The sequence below is a fragment of the Crinia signifera genome, chromosome 19 (assembly GCF_055691185.1).
Source record: "Crinia signifera chromosome 19, ASM5569118v1, whole genome shotgun sequence".
Lineage (NCBI taxonomy): Eukaryota > Metazoa > Chordata > Amphibia > Anura > Myobatrachidae > Crinia > Crinia signifera.
Genome location: NC_139226.1, coordinates 106261337 through 106270188, shown reverse-complemented (window position 1 = coordinate 106270188; position 8852 = coordinate 106261337). Strand labels below are relative to the sequence as shown.

Sequence of the window (8852 nt, the reverse complement as noted above, 5' to 3'; positions counted from 1 at the left end):
ATTTTTTGTATACAAATATACACCGGCCGGTGAGACATACACTATAATAAAATCACATTCAATGTGACATAATTTGACAAAGATCACTGAAATCAATTAGCAGCACATAGCTTAGTTAGTTAAACAAGTAATAGCTAGAGACAAGTTATTTTTTTGCTCTATTGCACAGATCTATTCCTCTCAAACTGCACTGAGTTTTTGATGGAGCAAACTTGTTAGTCTATAGCAGCGTTTGAAATATAAACTCAAGCACAATGATTCCTTTTTTAAGGCAAATTGATGTTAAAAACTTTAATTAATTTTATGTCTTATAGACCCCTGCACCACAGCTGGAAGTTCTAGCGAAGTCTGCTTAAATAGGAGGCACCAGCAGCCGGGAACCAGCTTTTGGTGTGCCACGCTTGAACCCACATGGGGATTACAAATTCCAGGACTCTGCAGCTGCAAAGCATAAGTATACATTTTTTTTATGGCTAAATCTGCATGAATGGCTACAAAAAAAAGCTGCTTTATTGAGCTCACTAATTGGCTGCTTCTCTGGATGGACATAAAATTTATTCAAGCACAAGTGCCCACCATCTATGCTGCGTCCACTGGCTCATCACGCCCTCTCCGAATGTCATCCCCCCTGGTTCACCTGCCCACTCTGCCGCATCCACCTGCCCATCCGCTCTGCTGCATCCATCACCCACCCGCTGCGCCCGCCCGCTGAAGAACTACTTCTGGTACTTGTGTATTTTGGCGGCGCCCGATTTCAGCATCATACGATGAACGTATCGCATCGCATGCCATGTACCCGATGGCATGCGATACGATTTTGACCCCCTATGCGATGAAAAATCGTATAAGCACCCTAAAGGGTGCTTTTGAGCACCCTAATGGGTGCTTACAATGTTAAATGCACCCCCACGCCACCCCCCCACTATAAACGTGAACCCGAAGCGTGGCGAGCGGCGGCGGTACGCGTCCTACGACCTTTTGATACCCCCACTATCCACGTCGGCGTGGAGTTGAGAATAGAAAGTGTGGCGAGCGCAGCGAGCCACCGAGCCCGAAGCGTGGCGAGCGCAGCGAGCCCCGCGAGGGGACGCGGATACCTTCACAGGTATACACGTCCCCTGGCGCGCTTCACAGGTGTCCGCGTCCCCTCGCGTGGCTCGCCATGTGGACACCTGTGAAGCCCGCCAGGGGACGCGGACACCTGTGAAGGTATCCGCGTACCCTCGCGGGCTTCACAGGTGTCCGCGTCCCCTCGCGTGGCTCGCCATGTGGACACCTGTGAAGCCCGCCAGGGGACGCGGACACCTGTGAAGGTATCCGCGTCCCCTCGCGGGGCTCGCTGCGCTCGCCATGCTTCGGGCACGGTGGCTCGCTGCGCTCTCCACACTTTCTATTCTCAACTCCACGCCGACGTGGATAGTGGGGGTATGAAAAGGTTGTAGGACGCGTACCGCCGCCCCTCGCTGCGCTCGCCACGCTTCGGTTTCGCGTTTATAGTGGGGGGGTGGCGTGGGGGTGCATTTAACATTGTAAGCACCCATTAGGGTGCTTAACATTGTATAAGCACCCATTAGGGTGCTTATACAATTTTTAATCGCATCGCATCGTATGGCATTGTATGCCATGTACAATGGCATACAATTTGAAAATTGTATGCCATCGTACACTATTTCACGAAATCGCGTAGCATCGCATACCATCGCATGCGTTATGGTATATGATGCGATGGGCGCCACCAAAATACACAAGTACCCTACTTCTAAGCAATTCCTCGCACAGCGTGGTATCAGGATGTCAATACTAGGATCCCAGGAATCCCAGGATTGACAGTTTTTCAATCCAGGGATTGAAAAAATGGCCCAGGATTGGCCTCCCTAGTCCTGATACTCTGTCAGTAGAAGATGATAATTATAGGAGATGGGACAAACATTATAGAATTATTATATATTTAACCTTTCATATGGTATTTTATGGTTTAAACATTTAAAAATCTGCATATGACTTTTGTGCATCCTGATACCTTTGCAGTCACTCTCACATACTTTCCATGGCTAAAACAACAAGGGAACCTATTAATTTACTGCACTACATTTATTTCTCTAGCACAAGTTGCAGGATGACCTTTAATATTTTTTTTTTATAGATTACTTACTTGCAGGTAGGTCCATTTACTTGGTTGTAGCATGTTGTGCCATTTGTACAATTACCATTATTCTGAGTACAGGGTCCAACACATATACAAGTCTCATTGCATTGCATGGTATAGCCAGTAAAATTGGGTGCACAAACCACATAGGATCCCATTTGAGTTATATCTTTGGAAAAAAAGACAAACAAACAAAGAACAGTTGAATTATTGTTTAATTTCTGATTCTTATTTTCAAAATGTTTCTTTTGTGTCATGTCGCCAAAACCAATATGCCAGCCCATCTAATATACGTAAAAGGATTGTCCTTTTCCTTCAGGGTGGAGATGAAAGTAAGGACTGCCATTTTTGGTGGCATAGTAAAACTCTTGTTTAGTATGTATATGTGAGTAAAGCTCTACATACTGTAAATTGTGTAGATATTAGGCGTCACTTAGGAGCTCTGTTGCTCTATAAATACACTGTTTTATGATGAATCCTTGTATACAGGTCTAAGCAAAACAGTGGCTTATAGACAGATGAATACAACAAAGGACAAGTACAAGGTATAAGTACAATAGCTGCATCATCAGGTGGCACTGAGATACGTATCATGGTGGCATAAAACTGTAGGATTTGGTGCTATCAAAGATGGTTTAAGTAAGATAACTAAAGCACATGAGGGAAGAGGGCCCTGCTGGTGAGATCTTACATTTTAAAGGGGAGGGGCAAACAGACTGGAGTGACACAGATTAGGTAGACAGTAAGCATGGAACAAAGAGTTGAGGTGAGATTTGGTTGGGTTTGGTGAAGAAGTGGGTCTTTAGAGCCTGTTTGAAATTTTTTAGAGATGGGGAGATTCTGAGGACGAGGGGTTGAGATTTCCAGAAAGGGAGCGGCACGGAAAAGTCTATCTTTTGATGTCGACCGAAACACTGTAGACCTTTCCACCCACACCCTTAGGCTTATAGTTTCCACACTTAACACAAATGGAAGATACTTACTTGATATCTGCGCAGGCTCAGCTGTAACATTCACAACACTGGCAGTTATATTGAGTTCAGTAGAGTTTAGTCCATTTGAAAACACATTATAAACAGCACTGGTCAAGTTATTGTTTATAAAGTCGATACCAGACCGATTATTGGGGTATTCATACTCTCCAGTTGTGTTTACAAGGATGCTTCCTGGGCTGCAACAAAATAAAAAATTATCACCCACAAAAAAGGTAATTACCTGCAACTTGGGAGCTTTGGTCATTAATAGTTTCATTAACACAAACAAATGACACAATAATGTCACATCTCCACAAATAGGAGGAACAGTGCTAAATGTTACCCTCTAATACCCCTTTCACACCGCACTTGTTAAACTGTATATTGCCATTTTTTTCCTACACGTTTCAGAGCCGTTTTTTATGCAGTGAGAATGGCTCTGAAACGGTATTTAGTAAAAACAACAGACTATAGACCTGTGATAGGCTGGCTGCCTTGAAACGTGTTCAGGGGATTAAACGGGTTGACTGATGTGAATGGTACTTAAACGGCATTTAAAACGGTAATCTACTGCAATGTGAAGGCTCAGACCCGTTTTAAATACAGTTTAAAGATACCGTTTTTTTAACGTTTTGGCAGTGTGAAAGCGGTATAATAGAAGACACAGGTAGATTTACTATAGCTACGGGGGCAACCAATCAGATATGATCTATTATCTTCTAGAAGGTGCTAAATAAATAAGAAGTCGATTCTGATTGGTTGCCCATCGCAACATCCCATGTGAAATCAGATCATATCATTTTTATGGACTGTAATTGCAAAATGATAACTTGATTCCACTTTATTCAGCGACCATCGAATGAGTTTTGTCCCGTACGTACCCGTGAGAATGGATTTGTACGCGAAACATCCACTCGCATTGAGGCAGTGGATATACAGTACGTGCGGTGGCCGGGGGCAAGCACTCTCTTGCCTGGTGGGCGACTTTAAAGGGCTTTTCTGAATTAGGCCCAAAGTATATAAGAGAGTTTAAGGCAAAAACATGTTGTACCTTTAAGTGGAGAATCATTTTTATCTTTTATATGTCCTGTATTATAGATAGGATAGCAGTGAAATGTCTCACTTTATTTGTTTCTCAATCAGCTTACATTCCTTCATCTAGTGATCAGAAATCTTAAAAACGATTAACTGCAATAAATTCTACTCCATCTGTACCCCAATTGCTTATTTTAATGGAAGTCATGTTTCCAACAGCTTAAAAGTTAGGGGACGAGGTTTATGAAAGGGACATTGAGGAAAACATACCTGAAATCATTTACTGTCATGTTTATAAAGTACTCTGATGAACTTGCATATAGTGGTTTGAAGACCTGCAATTATACAAATAAAAATAAATGATCAGTTGCTTAATTTATACGTGATTCCCTTAAAACATTGTGCTCTGGAAATGTATGGATTAGTATATTGACATATCCATCATATATCTGTTATTTAATGTAACAATAGGGTTATGGTGAGTAATGTCGGAGCAGCTGTTATAGGTATATACAGGGCCGGTGTAAGGTTTCTCTGCACCCTAGGTAAAACATCAACCTTCTGCCCCCTCAGGGACATAACTCCCAGAGGCAATGGAGACGCCATCCTCTGGAATAATAGCATTGGAGGGGCACCTGCATGTACAGCAGCACCTGTGCAGTTCACAGTGGGATCCTAGTGTGACCGTTGCTCTACCACTCAGCAGGGGAAAACGCAGGATTTTCAGAAGGGGGTTTCCAGAGGGGCGGAGCAAAGCGTGGAGATGGACACTTAGGTGACCCAGTATATGCCAGGTCCGTTAAAGTATTATAGATAGACCAAATGTTTATAAATAATAATAATAATATATATATATATATATATATATACACATATATATACATACAGGGGCATCAACAGCAGTGTAGGCCTCTGGGCATAACAATGTATTGGGGCCCCTACCAATCCTCCGGCGGTAGGGGTGGAGAAAGCTTTGAAGTCCCGCAGGTGGTAAGGGGTGTTATATCAAACGCTCAGCATGTAGGGCCGGGATTAGTAATTTCCACTAATTGCCCCTTTACTGCACAGATGGTGGGAGAAGAGAGCATTGGGCTGAATGAAGGGCTCCTGATACATAACTTCCAGGGTGGTAGAGGATGTTTAATATGTAGAGGAGGGGTATATAGTGGAGTGGGCTTATTATTCATAACTTTCTGGTGGGAGGACAGTTAGCTTGACTGCAGACTTGACTGACTTCCAGTTCCTGGAAATAGATTTCTTATATTTTAATGGAATTAAAAACTAGAGAATCCCACCTACCAATTAGTATTGGGGACTAGGGGATCAGAGTTCAGGAGGCAGAGCAATCTGCCAACGAGTATATAAAACTACATACCAGGTGTGTGGAGCTGGAGCAGTAACCAGCTGCCGGAAGGCTGATATCTCTGGTTCTGGGAACAGAAGGGCCAAACTGCTAGTGTCCATCAAAGGGGGAGAGTCACAGCTTTTGAAATATACCCTCAGAACAATGCTAGGTTAGACAGAACCTGAAATATCTGACTGGGAAGAGCAATTAACAGGCTTGGATGGGGACCACTGCTTTGAAGTCAGATATCTCCAGTTCCCAAGGGCCGATTTTTAAAATTCTTGTACCCATGGAAAGAGGGGACCCTCAGCTTTCAGCCTAGGGCCCTTAGACTCCTGGGAAGGGGGTTTCTGGGTACTCAGAAACCCCCCCTGCGTGCGCTACTGCTCAGTGGCGCCCCCCAAGATCCTGGCACCCTAGGCAGCTGCCTAAAGCTGCCTAGTGGTAGAGCCGGCCCTGGGTATGTGAATCTGGATCTTATCATGAAGATATTTGTTAGCTTACAGTAATTAGATTATTAAACCCAGTATAACAGAATGTGTTTGTGTGTGTGTTTGTCTTTCCAGAGCCAGAACTATCACTATGAATAAAGTCACCAGCTGCCCACAGCCAGGAATTACCACTATGCCAGTGGTCACCAGCTGCCCAGAGCCAGGAATTACCACTATGCCAGTGGTCACCAACTGCCCAGAGCCAGGAATTACCACTATGCCAGTGGTTACCAGCTGCCATGAGTGAGTAACTATCACTTTGCTTGTAGTCACCAGATGTCACTATTCTTAACTTCACCAGCTGCCCAAAGCCAGGAACTACCACTAGGCGAGTGGTCACAAGCTGCCATGAGTGAGTAACTATGACAAGGCTTGTGGTCACCAGCTGCCCAGAGCCAGAAGCTATCTCTATACTTGTGGTCACCAGCTGCCCAGAGCCAGAAGCTATCTCTATGCTTGTGGTCACCAGCTGCCCAGAGCCAGAAGCTATCTATATGCTTGTGGTCACCAGCTGCCGCTTATGGTCACCAGCTGCCCAGAGCGAGAAGCTATCTCTATGCTTGTGGTCACCAGCTGCCCAGAGCCAGGGACTATCCCTATGCTTGCAGTCACCAACTGCCCAGAGCCAGGAACTATCACCATGCTTATGGTCAACATCTGCTCAGAGTCGAGAACTATCACTATGCTTGTGGTTCACCATCTGTCCAGAGTCAGGAACTATCACCATGCTTATGGTCAACATCTGCCCAGCATCGAGAACTATCACTATGCTTATGGTCACCATCTGTCCAGAGTCAGGAACTATCACTATGCTTGTGGTCACCATCTGTCCAGAGTCAGGAACTATCACTATGCTTATGGTCCCCATATGCCCGGAGTCAGGAACTATCACTATGCTTGTGGTTCACCATCTGTCCAGAGTCAGGAACTATCACTATGCTTGTGGTCACCAGCTGCCCAGAGCCAGGAACTATCACCATGCTTGTGGTCACCATATGCCCAGAGTCAGGAACTATCACTATGCTTGTGGTCACCATATGCCTGGAGTCAGGAACTATCACTATGCTTGTGATCACCAGCTGCCAAGAGTCAGGAACTATCACTATGCTTGTGGTCACCATCTGCCCAGAGTCAGGAACTATCACTATGCTTGTGGTTCACCATCTGTCCAGAGTCAGGAACTATCACTATGCTTGTGGTCACCAGCTGCCGAGAGTCAGGAACTATCACTATGCTTGTGGTCACCAACTGCCCAGAGCCAGGAACTATCACCATGCTTGTAGTCACCATCTGTCCAGATTCAGGAACTGTCACTATGTTTGTGGTCACCATCTGTCCAGAGTCAGGAACTATCACTATGCTTGTGGTCACCAGCTGCCGAGAGTCAGGAACTATCACTATGCTCATGGTCACCAGCTGCATGTAGCGGGAAAATGGTATATTGCCTGTGTATTTGTGTATCCCCAACTGTTAAAAAGAATAAAACCAGGGAATTTACAACTTTAAAATTGCAATTCTGATCTAAATTAGATTTTTGTTTTTCTTATGAAGAGAGTAAAACAGACATGTAAATAATTTTTTAATTATTGTAATACATAAACACAAATGATGATGAACGGTTCTACTATAAAAGTTATATCGTAATTAGTTCTTACCCGGACGATTTTATCCTCAAGGGTTTTGTACTCGACAGAAGATGAATTTTGAAGCTCTTCAGTAAAATTTGTATTTAATAAAACAATCACAGTTACTTTCCTTGTTGGAGCGTTTCCTGACAATAGAGCAAATTGTAGTTTATTACATAGAATAAACAATGCAAATAATTGTTAAAAAATGGGTCGATGTCCAACCTACTATAAACTAATTATTATCATCATTGTTTCTTTCTAAGGAGCCACAGAGTGACCCTGGGGTCGGCACAACCACTGCCTGCTCTAGCCCAGACCATGATGCTCTTGTCCTGCAAGTGCCAGCTGACCTTGTTTGCTCCACCTCCTCCCGCTTTACCCAGTGTGTTGATGCTACACTAGTGACACCAGAAAATCTTTTCTCCTAAAAAGACAAGCCTGAAGAAGAGCCAGCTTCAGCTCCAGGAACTGCGAAGAGGAAACTGTGAGCCCTTTCTTCTCCAGACAAAGGTGGAAACACAATAAACAGGAAATTACTGTAAGTAAATAGATAAAAAATAGGTGTGGTAAGCGGTTGGGGCACAATCATTAGTTATACAAGGGGTCCTTCTAGAACCGAATACACATTTCCAGGTGCTGATGCTCTCTCTTGCTCAGGGCGCCAAAACATCTAGCTGCGGCTTTGGGTACAAATCATATAAAGGAGGGATTTATCAAGGCTTGGAAAAAGATAAAGAAGAGAGGGATAATGTAGCAACCAATAAGTTTACAGGTTGTGAAAAATTTTAGGAGCTGATTGATGCATACAGGGTATACAGCAATCCCAATGATTTACCTATATCTCTGATGTTCAGTGATCTGCACATGCATGTACTTTGCTTGTGCAGATCTGTTTCTCAGTGCCCCCTAAAAAGCAGCATGACTGACATCAGTGGCGTAACAATAGCGCCGCAGACCCCGCAACGGCGGGGAGGCGCTGACCAAGTGTGGGCGCCCGGCGCCGGGGGTCTATGGGAGCTATTGCTATGCTGCTTGTGGCCGAGTGTCGGGAGTGGACCCGCAGATTTATTAACCTGGTTCGGCGCACCTCCTGGCTATCTCCATATGAAAAATATCCCTTACAAAATGGCCACCCCTTTAAAGCAGACAGTTTTTGAGGATGCTAGAGGAGGCCGCAGCCTAGCATCCGGGGGGGGGGGGGCTGAAATTTCCCCACTGACTGACATGCTGTAG

The 8852-nt window shown here is 44.5% G+C and overlaps 1 long non-coding RNA gene across 1 annotated transcript; it reads left to right on the top strand.

Annotated features, from left to right (window-relative positions):
- The first annotated feature begins 324 nt into the window (after positions 1–324).
- Positions 325–8145, top strand: LOC146042002 (uncharacterized). The gene is made up of 3 exons (XR_014463705.1): positions 325–454; positions 6067–6234; positions 7883–8145. It is a non-coding gene; the product is annotated as an uncharacterized LOC146042002 (long non-coding RNA).
- The last annotated feature ends 707 nt before the right edge of the window (positions 8146–8852 follow it).